Source organism: Mugil cephalus, chromosome 2 (assembly GCF_022458985.1).
Source record: "Mugil cephalus isolate CIBA_MC_2020 chromosome 2, CIBA_Mcephalus_1.1, whole genome shotgun sequence".
Classification (NCBI taxonomy): domain Eukaryota; kingdom Metazoa; phylum Chordata; class Actinopteri; order Mugiliformes; family Mugilidae; genus Mugil; species Mugil cephalus.
The window spans coordinates 18,529,745-18,546,624 of record NC_061771.1 but is presented as its reverse complement, the minus strand read 5'-3'; positions in this window follow the sequence as shown (position 1 = coordinate 18,546,624).

Genomic DNA, 16,880 nt, shown 5'->3' with positions numbered 1-16,880 from the left:
GTTATTGTCAGGCTTTATGCAAAGCCCTGAGAGGCTTTACCAATTCCCCGAATGCAAGAGGCCTGTTAGCTCTTATTAACATATCATGTCACAAAATAAAACACATGCACACACACACATTCAAGGACTCACTTAGCATCTCCTCACACCGAGCAGAGCAAAGGTCCAGAGATGATTTGGCCCTATCAAGGAGTTAGAATTATTCACTCTGCTTCTGTAGGATTGTTCTGCATACCAGATTCACAGCGTGATTGAATTTTCCACCTACACACTCCTCTTCGTCCTCCTCCTCCTCCTCCTCCTCCTCCTCCTCCTCCTCCTCCTCCTCTCTCAGTCACTCTCACCTCACGAAAGCAACGCTGTCATCATCTGTTAGCAAGCTCAATATTCTCCCATTGGCGTTTCTCTTTTTTCTTCTGTAGAGCGGGAATAAAAAACGACAAGTAGGGGAATGTTCTGGTTGTTAAACTCAGTCGGAGGAGAGGAAAAAACAACAAAGTCAGGTTTTCTTGCCTTGACACAAATACAGAGTGGCCTTTCTCCGCGGGGAGTCGACTGCCATGGCACTTTATACAGGTACAGACCGTGCAGACGCGCTACGCGGCACCGTAACAGACTGTTAGCGATCATCAATTATGCCGCATCTCTCAACAACACCGGAGGTTTATCCACTCTCCAGGGAACACTCGAGATGCTCCAAGTGCTCGTTCAGTTAGCTGCGTTCCCTAATGCAACCTGTGCAGCACGTAGTTTTCTCTCTTTCTCTCCACCTGACTGCGCAGCGTGCTCAAGTCTGTGTGTTGGAGGCAGTAACGTCGTCCGGTGACACAAGTTTCCTACAGATCAGATCCCATTCAGAAAGACCCATTATTCACAATATTTCAAGTTCGTGTTAGAGAGAGACTTATGCTCCATGAGGTCAAGGTTAGATTCAGAGAAAGGTTGGATCTGTCTTTCAAATTGCAAAGTTAGTAAAGTACCTAAAATGTCATTTGAAAATTTAAACATGGTTTGTACTAAGGTCTCCACAGGCAGCTTCAGTGGAGCGTAACGTAAAGGCACAATCATGGCGATAAAGAAAGAAAGATTCTGCACATTTCAAGGTGTGCACCAAAACATACTATAGTAGTAAACAATTTGCCAATTTGCCAATACATCAGACATAACATTATGACCACCTTCCTCACGTTGTGTACTTCTTTGTGTGCCTCTTGTGCCTCCAAAACAGTCGTGACTCATCAGAGAGTGGACATGGGCCTTCTGTGGTGCCTGGTAACAGGATGTTGTTAGTGGGGGGGCCTCTGTGGGTCAGGCTTGACTTGTTTCCAGCGCATCCCACAGACACTTGATCGGTTTGGGATCTAATGAATTTGGAGGCCAGGTCAACACCTTGTGCTGTTTTTCATGCTTTTTTTTTTTAGTTGTTACTAAAGTGTGTGTCAGGTTGCATCCTGCTGGGGATGGCTGCTGCCATCAAGGAGTGTCATTGCTATGGGGTGGGGGTGTCTGGTCTGGTCTAGGTGTGTGGTACATGTCTAAGTAACATCCACATGAATACCAGATCCAAAGGATTCCCAGCAGAACGTCGTATTATCACAAGATGGTCAACGTTTTTTTTACTTCTCCAGTCAGTGGTCATAATGTTATACCCGACGGGTGTAGCCGTGTAGAGCTTTAAAAATGACGAACGCAGTCTTAAAATCGCTACATGTTGGACTGGAATTCTATTGGGGTGCAAGCATCTGTGAAATATGCTGTAATGTTATTTCATTGGTCACAGTAAAATTCCTTGTAAAATACTGTACAAGCCAAAGCGAAGGGGAAAACACTTTACATGCCGGTAAAAATGCCTCACGGCCACAGGTTCTCAAACAACAGTAATAATAATAATAATAATACACTGTATATATATTTGCCATTCAGGCAGGTTAGGTGATTGCTCAGGAAAGACACGGGTTGGGGGTTATGGTTAGATTTGTAGGATGGAGTCTTGGTATTGAACGTGATGAAAGAGGGTTCATAAAGAGGAAGCGGGGAGAAGGTTCTGCTCCTGGCTTGGACACCTCCCTCAGAAGTTTTGCCAGCATGTCTGAGGCAAATCTGATTAAAGCATCCGAGAGGAGACCTTGGGGTGGACCCAGAACAAACTCGAGACATTGCTGGAACATTTTGGGATCCTCCAGGAGGAACCGGAGCGTTCGGCAGAGGAAAATGTGTCTGGACTGACTCACTTTTCAGCTTTTCAGCCTCTGAAACACAAAACACAGACAAACAGAGGAAGGTGATGAATAAGGAATAATAATAATATAGAAATCCTGGTCAAATATATATATATTTGCACCTTTGTGTCCATCACATCTTCAAATGGAGTTCAGATGGAGGGTGTGGAGAGTCTGAGAGTCGTCTAACTGGCTGTTTGAGGTAATAACCATCCATGGAGAGGGCAGGGGAAATAATTCATACACACTCCAGTGCACATGCTGTTACACTTTAAACTTTCTTTTCTTCTCTTTCTCCTCTTTCTCTCATTTGCCCCCTGTCCTCGGCCATCTCTCTCTCTCTCTCTCTCTCTCTCTCTCTTGCAGTGCTTTACAACAAACACATTTATACTTTATCTCTGTCCTCTTTACTTACTCTCACTGTCACCGTCTCCTCTCATCTTTCATCTGCGTGTGTCTAATGCCTTGCCAATCAGAGCAGCACCGTCAGCATACTGAGAGGCTTTGAGAAACATGGGGGAGAGACGGGGCGGGGCGGCGGGGGGAGGATCCAGTGAGACACAGGCGGAGGACATCTGGAGCCTGGTTGCTAATTCATTCACAAATGATAAATGAGCCGTTCTGTGCCTGCTAATGGGGGGAGAGCGGCGGAGACAAACAATAAATGGATTTACTAAAATACATAAGGAAATCTTTGTTTGCCCCCTGAGACATTTAATCCCAAGACTGAGTTTTAAAATGGCAGGTTGAAGTTAAATCAGTTAGACTGGCTCAGGGAAAACTTGAACCCCCTTTTTGTTCCCAGCGCTTAAAGCTTAAACACATGTGGACGTATAAAGCAGTTTGAATGGGTTCTGAGAGGACTGTCTCTTTCATCAGCCTGGATTCCCATGGAACGGGTCAGGAACGTATCTGTTTTCAGTGAGAGGGGAATCGGTCATTTAACTACTTTAACAGGCAAAATTTCAAAATGAAAAAAAAGGTAATAATTGCGAGTTATGTGTGGGCGTGAGGTGTGACCACGTAAAGCGCTTTCCCTCGCTTTGGCTTGTTCAGTATTTCCCAAGGTTGAATTGCAAATGTTTCAGTTCAGTGGATAATATCAGCCCCGCTACCACTGCTCTTTATTGTAGATGTTAAAATGAAGCCTGATGAGCTGGATCCGATGATTCTGAGGGAAGGATTTCTATTATCCGCCCATTACCTGCGACCACTTATCCTCAGAGGGTCACGGGGGTTGGCTGAGGCCTGTTCCGGCTGTCACCGGGAAAGTGGCTGGGTACCGCCTGGATCTATCAATGGGTTAACACAAAGGGACAAACAACCCTTCATACATGCCCACACCAGATCTAGAACCACCAGTAAGACACAACACACCTGTCTTTGCAATGTGGGCACACAAAGGGAAAAATCCACACGGGAGAGAACGTGTAGACACAGACGGTATGTGAGCCTACGGTGCACAAGGTTTATTTCCATCCAGTGTTGCATTAATATTTCACCCAGATCTTGTATTGATGATGGGAGAGCCTCCTCCAGCACATCCCCTCCGCCAGCACTTGCCATTAATTAAATCACACGTTAAATAAAATGAACTTTTCCTTTAACCGAGGGCGCCTCACACGCCGTTATCCTTCTGTAAATAATTTTTTTTTTTTGATTTCATATAGTGTGCAGCAAAAGAAAAGTTATGTTCCGGCGTTAATTACAATCTGCACCTTTCTTTCTGAAGCCAGGAGACTTGTAAAGACGTAAGGGAGGCTGTGAAGGATGAGAAGCCAAGTTGTGGCCCGCGTCATGCTGTCTCACCTTAGCGGATCGTAATGAAATATACCGCCCTGCATCGTAATCACCAGTGACCCTCATGCTGAGCCTTGATTGGCTCCCTCTGTGGCCTCCTGGGTGTCCTCTGAGCAAGGTCCTGACTGTCCACTGGTCCAGACCTGACGAGAATATTCATGACCGTGTATGTTTGAAATCTGCGAGGCTCACATCGATTTGGCTAAAACAACCAAGGGTGCCGCTGCCGAGGGCCAACACCAGAATGAAGAGAATGCATCTGTTGAATAGAAGAGGTTATTTGGTGTCCTCATCTATCGGTGAGTTGACAGAACTGCATTATTTATTTTGCCCGCTGTAGCCTTTATTGAAGGTATGAGGTGTTAAACTGTTTCTGACCACGGCAGCCCATAAACAATGATGATAATAGTGATATAATGACACCAATATGCTGGAGCAATTTGAGTAAACAGAGCCATATGGCGCTGAACACGTAATCTTTCTGTCAGCCCGTTAATTCTCATCCGAATTCGACCCTGCTCGTCTAATAAGCTTATGTTTTGCCGTCGTCCTGGAGGAGAGCAAAACGACTCGTAGCTCGCATGGTGACGTCACCGCGTGCGTGAAGGGAAGGTTAATCGCTCGAAGGGAAATGCTCTGAGCACGTTTTGTATTATCACTCGCTTTATGATGTTTCCAGTTATTAGCGGATGCAAACAACACGTGGGGTTTAGAACTTTTAACTGCAAGGAACTCGAATAACAATATTATATTTACGTTTTTACATCCTGGAATACTTATATCATGGTCTGTTGTTGTTTAAAGGTTATGATTGCTTAACATTCATTAATACCACACACAGGATAAGATGTTACAATCCTTATTATCCTGATTTAGACGCCATTTAGAAAATCGGTCCAACCGGAAAAAACAACCAGCAGGCTAGCAGTCAGCTACCAACTAGCAACCAACAAGAAGCTAACTAGCCTAGCCAACAGCAGCAGGTAAGGAGTGATGGGATATGCGACTACATGTCAACCAACACTTCTCCCTTATGCCACGATTTGGGGCAAGACACATTTGGAAGCTGACCAAAAAAAAAAAAAAAAAAAAAAAAAAAGCTGACCAGCACGTTAGCTGTCAGCTACCAACTAGCAACCAACAAGAAGACACCGGCTAACTAGCCTAGCTAACAACAGTAGGCAGTACGCGGCACATCATTGGGGTTTTCAAGTGGGACTTTCCTTAGCCAAATTAGGCCCAAGACACCCCAAGAAGGCTTAACAGAAATATGTACATGATTTATATTTTCATGCTGTGCCAAATTCTCTGTATTGGCTGTACTGAGATAAATACAAATTCAGTGTGTCTGCTACCCACAGGGATGCGATGAACCACAGTAGGAATCTCACATCCAAAGTGGAAACTCGGCATTAACCTGATATTTACCACACTAATGTTTAAGGCTGCACTATTTATCTATTAATATTGGATCATTGTGTTATCGGGCAAGGGTTAACGACAGTGAAAAAGACTTTCAGAGAATGAAGCGGCGTCTTGACCTTCATCAGGCGTTTAGCATAAACTGCTCACAGAGCCGTTGATGCGCGTCAGCTCCTCTGAGAAGTGATCATTTTATCACGTTTACTCCACAGATCAGTGAGGATCACATCCCAGTTATATCACTATTTTACATGCACCAGTCAACAGACACAAACTAAGACAAAGGGCCGTAACCCGCTCAAGTCTATGGATCGTTTCAATCACTTTGAGTTCTTTTAGTTTTTTAGTACGGTGGCAACTGCTGTATATTCAAGCTTGTTTACAGCAGCAGGCGGCAATCAGCTGCTGAAAAGAGCAAAGCATTTAATGTTTTTTTCTTCTTCTTCTTCTTCTTCTTCTTCTTCTTCTTCTTCTTCTTCTTCTTCAGGAGTTTGTGGAAACCAAAACAGAGCTAAAAGCGGAGTAATTACGGGGCATCTGTGGGGTAGGCCGAAATCACTGACTGTATATCAACACAGATGAACCCAGTGAACTCAAAAATGGGAAAAGAGCTAGAGCGCGAGGCAGCCCATCTATCAGTTGTCATGAATGGGGGAACTACGGAAAACAAGACCTCCCTTGTACCGGACTGTGAACCAGTTTATTTCTGCTGTAAAGCTGGAGATTTTAACATGGAGGTCTATGGGAGTTCTATTTTGGATTCAGCCTCAAGAGGTCATTGAAGGAACTGCGGGGTTTGGCACTTGTGCATCTCCCCCCATCAGTGTCTGCAAGAAACCTTCCAGAGTATATCAGTATGTGGCACATATTCAAGCCATAAACACAGATGCAAAGCAGTAAGGTTAAATAACTACTCAGCATCTCCAAATTATATTACCCACACTTCCATCAGATGTTAACTGCTGTAATATCCATAATATAGAAACGTAGGATGGAATATAAAGTAGCTAGCAACCAATAGCAATAGCAATTCTTTTTTTTTAACTCTCTATGGCTGCAGTAAACAAAACCACGGCTGATATTTTCATCCACCCATCCTGACGTCTGGTTAAGTCTGCTGTAGGTATGACTTCTTGACTCGAGCGTTCTCGAGGCGAGCGTTCGTGTTCAGTTGCACATTGATCTCCTTGATCATATCTAAGTGAAATGGATTGAGAAGAAGAAGAAACAGCAGCGAGATACCTTGTAACTTTCCCTTTGATGTTATCGAGATCTTTGACTTTCACAAGCCCACAGCTGCGTCTTCCAGCAGCTGAACAAATGTGTTTAAATGTAACACAAAACCTGAAAGTCAACCGACTCTCCTTCAGCAAGTGTTTCTAAAAGGACAGTAAAAGTTCTCCAGGAGGTTTAAATTATTGCCATAATTTGAATTTCTTTTATCACGTATCCCTGCAACTGTTTTTCAGATGCGTTGAAATAGTTGGGTGTCACTGAGGAGGTACAGGCACACAGAATACCATGCTTCACTCACTCAATTTTCCAGACGCCTCAAATGCAAATGAGCGCATTTGATCTAGTGGCTGTTGTTCAGGAGACATATAGAGGCAAGGAGATTGGTTGCTGGGGTTGATAATTAAAAAGAGACGACTCTTCCTTCTGCTTCCTGCGTTTATAAGCAACAGAACAAATTTCTCCTCTGAAATTATCTGAGCGGGCAGACATACGGCTGAGTAATGGCTGGTGGTTAAAAGGAAAACCGACTAAGGCATTGGTTCGGTACGTCCGAACGAGATGGCAGCTTTATGCAAGACTACATTACAAGACTTTAATTGTCAGGTAGCAGACCACTTTACAATCACACAACATTATGTGTAAAAGGCGCCTCTTGTGCATAATCCTGACACAATTCTTAGGAGATGGCACTGTAGCAGAAAATAAAGTAGGTAAGTAAAGTCACTCGCACATTATTTTGTCATTGCCTTTTTAAATTGAGCTTAGTTAGTTCTGGCAGGTCACGTTGTCGAGCCTAAATGAATGATTAACAGGGAGCAGCTGCTTCAATCAGCTGATGACTCAGCTGACCTCCTCACAGGGTCCTATAGGACAACTGCTTTCAGTGCTCCCTGCTCAAATATGCCCTTCGTTGAGCTCTTCCTCTGCTAGCCTTTCAGAAAACCACCGCACCCATTGAATTGAATTGAATCGAATCAAATCGAATCGAATTGGATCGGATCGAATCTCTGGTTCTGTCAGGTTGTTCTTTGCTGCTGCGGACCCTGCTGTGGCCTTTCATGATGGGTCATTGAAAAGCAGGAACGTGTGCTCTTCCCGGTTTTCCACGCGAGCATGTGAATAGCGAGGGGTCCTAGAGCAGAAGCATGTCTCCAAATATACTGTAACTTGGGTGAATAAACAAAGTTTCATTTTGATGAAGTGATCCTGACTGAATTATTATAACGTGCAGAAGGGATTCAGAACAGAAGATCATAAATTACCTAAAACAAGTAGTTCTTATTCTCAGGGTACCTTGAGCAATTACGAGGCCCTGGTCTCTTGGTAAAGAAAACAGTTCCTGGCAGATTTCTTGAACTTATTAACTAACACAGGTGTATCGGATTGCAAGGAGCAATATCACACCACCTCCTCTCATTAATATGTCTTTAACAAACAACAGCCTTGATTTAACCCACAGACTGTATATAAACATGGACAATGCGTCCCCATTATTGGCCCCCGGCTTCCTTGCATCAGTCAAACTTACTGTTTTCTCTGGTATACAAGCAGCACCCTCCATCTTGGCATGACAACAGGTATTCGTTATGATGTAACATCCTGTTTCTGTAGCTTCTGAAAAGAAACTTATGAGAAAAATGAACACTTGAGTATGCATCACTATTATATTAACTACCTTAAAGAGTCCCATGCACTAACATGAGGGAGGTGGAGCCTATGACCTATGCTGCAGCCAGCCACCAGGGGGAGTTCTCCTTGATTTGGCTTCACTTTTGAGCAGCTTCTTCCATCATCCATCTTTAAACTGTCAATGATTTAACCAATGAGTACAACAGACATCATTCATGGGTAAAGCAAGGCGGGGCATATTTATCCCACTCGTAAAAGAAGGTTAAGTGACTCCCAGCGAAACCACCCAAGAACCACTAAATGCAACCAACAGCGAGTCCGGCCTGTTCTGACTTTACTGAATGTTTACATTACTAAACTTGAAGAAATGCTCACGCAAACAGTTGTATCCCTTTCATGACGATATCTCCTAAAACATCCACTTTCATCACATTTTTATTTTTTCAGCGCAGGAAGAAGCGTGACGTTCATACCTCGACAGAAACCTGGTCGAGTGATGGACGACTGCACAAAGCGCTCTAACATTGAAGGACTAAATTTACCCCCTGGCTCCTAACCATGACCGCAGCTTTAACCTAACCTCGACCAAACGGTTTTAGTCACCCTAAGCTATAAATGGCAGTGCTGTGGCATGTGGCATTGGTTCCTGCTATGTTCCTATGTAGGCAAACTTCAAATAAATAAGCAGAAATACCTACTGCGGCGAAACCACTTGCTGCACAGCTGCACTTGAAATTCAATAAGTGGCAACTTATGAAGAATACTGGCATGGAGCCCCACAGTTTGTCATGGGTTCTCTTTGATTTTGATATGTGGCTCCTGACTTCAGCACCTGGGAAGTTATTTCTTATTAATATAGTGCAGGAAGCAATCCTACTTTGTTGATATCCATAAATTCTGTAATTGTGCCACAGGGGGAAAGTATATAAGGTCGGCAGTATGGCACCACCTCTATCTAATCTGACTCTGTATTATTTTTTTAAAGCAGACATATAGGCACATACGTATAAACAGTAGGCTTTATGATGTTAGCTGAATGTGCTACAAGAAGTTAAACAGACATTTTTCCGTGTGTTGTTTTGAAATCATTGTGTGTCATTCAGCTATATTTGTTAACGTAATGTTATAGAGGCAAATGTGTGTGTGTGTGTGGATGAATGCACCACAATATGAACAGACCTGTTACACCACATTAGTGAGACTACCTTGCAGAGAGTGCAACAGGCAACAGTTCATTATTGCATGATTACCATATGCTTGTGAGACTGCGGGTTTAAACCTGGTTCAGATCCAGCAGGTGATTTACGTCTCATCTGATTCCATCTCCTTCCACTTCGCCGTGTGCTGTATGCAATCCAGAGGTACGTTTAATTAGGGAGCGACATGGCGCCTTTGCATCTTGCAAACTGTTTAGTTTGAAGGTTGACGAAATACATGATTTTCCCTGTAATTTTCTGGTCATTTCTGGACCGGACTGAAAGCTGGCGGTGGACTCCTGCCAGATTGTTGCAGGTGATGTCAAATCGAGTAACTCCTTTCCGTTAGCAAGGCGAGAGGGAGACGAGGCCATCTGTGCTTGTGGAGGTTTTGGAGGGAATTAACACAGCCTTATAAAGTTCACTCTGTGTGTATGTGTGTGTGCCTACACTGTGCTTGTAATTATGATAACAGGGATATTGTTTTCTCTTTGTATTTTTGCATGAAGGTAAGCTAAGGATTTGAGGGGTGAACCTTTTTTTTGTGCCACAAATGTATAAATATAGTTGTAAGTTTAGTGAGTATCAAACCATCTTGTCATTTTGGATAAACACAGTAAAATCCACAATACTGTTTTTTTAGTGCGTCTGTGTCTCGGTACATGGAGCATTGACTCAGTTGCTGCAAACACTGGAGCCGATGGTCTTGGGACCTGTTTGCAAATGAATTCTGTCAGCAGCAAAACTAGGTAAATGGGCGCCAGGTGGGATAACAAAGGTGACGCTTAGCTTTGACTGTAGACACTTTATCTGACAACCTGGTGAGACTCATTCATCCCTGAAGTGAAAAACTGAGTTCACTGAGCACACTGAGGAGGTCACAGGCATCCACTTCTCTCAGTGAGCTGCCAGTGAGGACATCTCCTCTGAACAGAATCTCCACGGGCCGGTACTTATTGCACAAAGAGCGTAATGTATATTATTCAGTGTTTTTATTTTCTAGATTAATGTAATTTCCTCACGACCCAACACTAAAGCATTTGTGGCTCTGTTCCGTCCACAGCCTGATATCTGGAGATCAGTGGGTTAGGATTAATCAAGTAGTAGCCAGGGTCAGGGTAAGTCACTTTCACGCCATCTGAAGCGGCGGGAACGCAACTGCACAACTCTTTGAGCGAGCGAGTGCATCCCGGGTATTTGTTAGCTGCTGGCAGTGATTCAACGATAAAAGCCTGCGGAGATGCGTGGACACTAAAAGATTCACAGCGTGTCAGTGTCATATGATTCAAATTCTCCTGCATTATAAATGCAAAGATGAGTTTAAAAATATACAAGGCCCTGAATTATTCAGCTGCTCTGTTCATACACTGAGAGGCTTTTTGACTGGATGCTGCACAGCCACAGTGAGCAATGTGGCGAACCACTTGGGGAACATCAGCGCTTTTTTTTTTTTTTTTTTTTTTGGAGGTGAGACGTCTGATGTAAATGTGCATTTAGGTTCTGTACATACGCTGTAATGTAATCTCCAGTGCAGTTTAATTCATAACAATAAAGCAATTAGTTTATTAAAAGCTGTGAAATCATTTGGGGCAGAGAATATACCACCCATGGAGTGCACAAACAAGGCAACTGATTTGCATGCACGCAGTATTTGCTTAACTCTAAATATCCCTACCTAAAACGGCAAAATGTGTTAAGAAATAAAAATAGTATTTTGTGTTTTTCCCCCTTTTTCTTAAATGAGCTGAAACTGTTTCAGATTAATACTCTAGATTAGATCCATTACTGATGTGCTGATTTTTATCAAGAAGAAGAAGCACTTTCTTTAGGTAATATGCTCAATGTCTACACTCATTCTCAATCATACATAAATGCATGGCTCAAAAATAGCTAATCTCGGTACATTTTAGGATAAAATTCCCTTTTGCAGTTTGGGATCAGTGGGGAGCTCGTCGTCATGCTCTCCGCATAGAGCCATGTGTGTATACTGCCACCCAGTGAACGCTGACGAAACTGCAGGACTGGATGAGTCATTCTGATCCCCCCTCCACACCCACCCACCCGCGACCGACCATCTTCCTCGGTTCCGCCTGCCCTACTCTGCTGCAGAGGAACCTGTGTTGGGTCATGAATTAGTCTCTTTTAACATTCACAGCTGATGGGAGGCAGTCTGAAGGTCTGTGAAGATGGGGTTGAAAGGGCTGTGTAGGACGGTGAGCACAAAGTGGAAAATCAGGGATGGGTGGCTGTGGGGGTGACGGCAGGAGCAAAGCAGGGATTTGTGGCGCTGTGAAGCAACAACACGACTGCATGAGCCAGCAAGGCAAAGCCACAGACGGCTAGTGCTAACCGGTCAGTGCTAAAAACAACAGCTGCCGGTGGGGCAAGCAGAGAGAGATGCACGGAGGTCACCGTCGTGTTGAACTGTGAAAGCGCCTGCACCAATCCCCCCCACATTTTGCGGCGCTATTTCTGGAAAAAAAACAAAAGTTTCTCTTCAGTTGCTCACAAAATGACGTTTGGCTTCCGTCTAATTACAAACTTCCGAAAACCCAGAGTACTTTTTTTTTTTTTTTTTTTTTTTTTTTTTAAACCTGGCACTAAACACGGTCTTCAAGGGCAGCAGGCTGTAAAAGTTTCAACATCTTTTATTTCCTCCATAACCTTGATGGCTACCATATGTTTTAAAGAGGTCACAGATAATGGTTTTTGGACTTTAATTTTCATCAGCATGCGCGTGTCATTTTAATGTGACCACACTCATTTTGCATTCAGCGGAACATTTACGGAGAACGTATACGAAGGTGGTGGATTCGAGCCACGATGATTCACTCGCGTCATGCAGTCTACATGTGAAATTGCTCATTGTGCTGTATATTAGTCATATATATTAACATTCAGAAGGCTACAAAGGAGCTTTTTCTTGACGGGAGGCACGTATAATCTCGCAAAAGAGAGGGGTGAAAACGGGTAGCGCGGAAACTGTTACCTTGAACGTGGCGCTGAAAGGAAATGTCACAGGTGTTTATCCATTTGCTGAACTCCTCTCTTCCATAGCCTGCAGCGAAATTGCCATAAGACCTCTAAATGAGGGTGGACTGTAGTCAATTTCCAGACCCAGAGCCCCATGAAGTCAAGTAATGCCACAGTCCAGTCCAGTATGAAAGGTATTAAGGCAGGCGCTCATCTGAAGATAAATAGCTCTCTTTACACTTCTCAAGTTCATCTTTTTAATTGTGTGTCTTTTGTTTAATGAATGTTTTTCGCGGCCCTTCATTTGGCGGTACAAGAATAAATATGCACGTCGGGCACTTTTTATTCCCAAAGACCCTTCCTTCTGTGTTCAATCACAGCTTGAGACACAACAGTCCATCACATAATTACCGTGTGACAGGTAATTTTAGTCAAACGAATCCTGTACACAAAGCTGTCATTACGGGAGGATGAAAAAAGATTTAACATCCGCCATTAATTGCGCTTTGACGCCGACCTTTATATTATCATCAATTTAAATGAAATACGGAGCCCCGATTACGACACATTAAATACACATACATTCAAATTCTCCACCTGTCCAACGTCTCGGTGTCCTCTCCGGTGTCACTTTCGGGAAATAACATCATTACAACATTTTTAACCAGGCAGCCTCGGGGCACGGAGCTACTTGATACTTCCTCATCCGTCTCCTTCTTTCAGATGCAGTCCGCATCATAAACTCTGGCAAACACACACACACACACACACACGTTGAAAGCCGAGGAAACGCGTTGTGAAGGAGCGGTGACATTGACAAAGTGAGACCGCGGCCATCGTGCAATGTAACAGCACGCTGCCACTTATGAAAACACCTGCTACACACTGTCAGCAACTTAACCTTCTATCACCGACATCCCCACCGGAGGATTAGATGTGACAGATGTGGGACGGGAGAGGGTCAGGGGACGGGGATGACAGGGGTGACAGGTGGAGGGTGACAGGAGTGACTTCATAAGTAAAAGTTTTTTTTTTTTTTTGGAGAAAGATAAAAAAAAAAAATAGGAAAGGAGCTGAACGGGGAATGGGAGGAGGGAGGTGGCTAGCAAGAGAACAAGACAAGCAATTAGAAAACGTGTAACAAGGCTGTTGCAATAAGACACTTCATTAGTTTGTGCAATACAACAACATGTCAGAGTCAATTAATTTTACATTCCAGAAAAGAATTTTTTGCTTTGGTTTTGATGCCAATTAAGGGCACCCGCTGTGTCTTTTTGTCTGAGCGGATTAGGTCACCTGTCACATGCGGAGTACGTCGAGGTTTGTACCAGATTTCATGGTGGCACTAGAGGAAAGCTCATTGAGACACCACGTCTTTGGTAACGACATTAGTGTCTGCACCGACTCTTTTTGCATGTTCTTTGAAAACGTCTTACACTGACAGACAGCGACATGGTTGGAAATGTAAGGAGGAGGCCCCTCCTAGGGGAGTATTGCTGATGCACTGTGGGGCCTTAATCATCGGTTTATTATTGTCATTGCAAAACATGCCAAGATCCCCATTTTTCATTGCTTGGTTTGTCCATCCTAACGTCCCTGTTGAAAATAGCCAAAATGAATGTATATTTCCTGTATAAGGCAGTAATTAGGCCATCTCCAAAATCTCATGGCAAACCAACACTTCACTGAAAACCAAAAAATATTACCCTGAATCAAAAGTCAGAAGTTCAGCAGATTCATTATTATTCACTTTGAGGAGAAGAGGCTTGTTCAAAGTGGTGCGTGTACAGCCGGACCGACAGACCTTGAATAAGAAAGTAAAGCCACTTAATTCCACGTTGGCAGTGTTGTGGATTTTGTACAGTATATATATAAAAGATGATAAATGCGCTCGTTCACAGTTGAAAGGCAGCTAATGGAGCAGGCGGACTTGTTAGAGAAAAAAAAAGGCACTTTGACAAGGACACAGAAGACACAAAGGACATAGAAGTGTTGTTGAATGAGCTCATCCTTCACCACAGATAAAACATTGAAAGTGCAATATTTGCTGTGTTCATTGTTTACATCGCATCTTCCAACATGAATATTATCAACCTTTTTGATGGCAAATTTCTAACAAAGAAGCCACAATAACAGACATATTGTTTCCAATTTAAATGTTTAGTACATTTGTTATTAATTCTCTGAGGATCATTACAATGATGACACTTGAGACTAAATTAAATTTTAAGCAAGTACACAACTGTAGCTGTAAGCGATAACTCAATCATTTAGCGACATAGTAATATGTTCTTTCTCTTTCAAATGGAATCTGATAAGATAAGATGACATAAGATTAAATTAAGTTGAGTTTTACTGCATTTACAGTAAATTTAATGTGCAAAATTAAGAAATAAATTTTACAGTACGTATTACTATTTTATTGAGTTGGAGGATGGGTTTTCAGTTCAGTTCATAGCTTTGGGGTAAAACCTGTTCATAAGCCTGGAAGTGAGTGCTCTGGTGCTTTGATGGACCCACTGTGTAGCGTTTCCAGAGGGCAGCAGTTCAAACAGGTGGTGTGCAGAGAGATATTAGTCCTCCAGGATATTGTTGACTTTTTGCAGGCAACAGCAGGTGATGATGTCATCCAGGCCAGGTAGCTGTGTGTTAGTAATCACTCTGGGAAGTGACTTTCTGCCCACTTCAGATCTGGTCCCATAGAATGACGTTTGTCAGGACACTTTCGATGAGCGACAACAGCTGCTATTCAGACAAGTTAATGTTCCTTAGAATCTTTAAGAAAGAGAGCCACCACTTCTGTGCCTTATTGACTAGACTATATATGCGTTAGAAGTCCTTAAGATGCCTGTTGAGATGTGCATGTCAAATGTTGGAGACCCTTAACACTCTCTATCTGTTGATGCAAAGAGTAATCCTAAGTCCATTATAAGTTCTTGATTGTAAAAGTTAATCTGCACACCACTCTGTCAGCCTCTGTATAGACTCCTTCAAGGTTTGTAAACAATGTGACGTTTTTTTTAGGGGCGGGGCTTAACTGCATGCAAAACATCTCAAACACTACAGCCTGTAAACGGAGGTTTATCAATGGACTGTTCTGGCAAGAATGGACGAGGTAAATGCATATTTTGGAGAATATACTAATAGGCTATGCTCTGCTGGGACTATATTCAGCGACCCCTACACTCTCACTCACTGTATGGACGATTTGACCAAAGGAGGACACAGAGGGAACAAAGTCTGGTCTGTCTTTATCAAGTGAAGCTTCTCCAACAAAGATATTACAAGAATCAGAATCAGAATTACTTCATTGATCCCAGGGGGAAATTACTTTTCATTACAGCAGCTCCTACTCAAAGTGTACCAGTATTCAGAACAAAGAGCAATGTAGGCAATAAGAATAAGAGTAAGTTTACAATAGCAGTAGACAATAGTAAGAATACACATATCAATGTAAAAACTAAACTAAATAAAAAAAATATATATAATATATATATAATGTACAAGTATAAGTGAACCGTGTATAAGTGTTCCGAGTTGTTGCTCTATAATAACAATGAATATGGGGTATTGCACAGTGGGAAATTATTGCACATGGTGAGTCCAGAGTCCAATAATCTCATCTCATCTTCCATGCCGCTTAATCCTCACTAGGGTCATGGGGGTTGCTGGAGCCTATCCCAGCTCAGAGTCCAATAATATATAAGGAAATATGTACAAGTATATGGAAATAAAGTGAACATGAGTTCACAAGAACTTAGCTGAAACACTGTGTATACAACTTATGCCTGGGCACCTCTGAAACACGCCACTAATAGCATTAGCATTAACATGTAACAAGACCCCTAAATAATGATTAATTTAACGTAATTTCAGTCACGATTTAGTCTAATATGTAGTGCACCATCAGTTTCAGCGCTAATCTGTTGTTGATTGTCTCAAGTCCCAGTCCTTTCTTTTAATTGCCAAACCCAAACCAAAGTTGTCTACAACTGGCATGGATAAAACCTCAAGTGGTTTTGATTTTTCGGTTTTGGCATCAAAGAAATACAGCGAGACGGCATTTTCATGGTTGATAGCGACAGTGTTCGCCTCAAGGTTCCCTCTTTTCTGCCTCCAGTTATCATCATGACGTCACAGATAGATAGATAGATAGATAGATAGATAGATAGATAGATAGATAGATATAGATAGATAGATAGATAGATAGATAGATAGATAGATAGATAGATAGATAGATAGATAGATAGATAGATAGATAGATAGATATGAAAAATACATTCAAATCTAAAAAGACTGTTGAATATTAAGTTTAACCAAAAACTACTGTGGGTAAAATGTGCCAGTTACACTCTGCGAAAGCCTTTTGCAGAACGTCTCCGTTGTCTGTCCAGTACACAGTGTA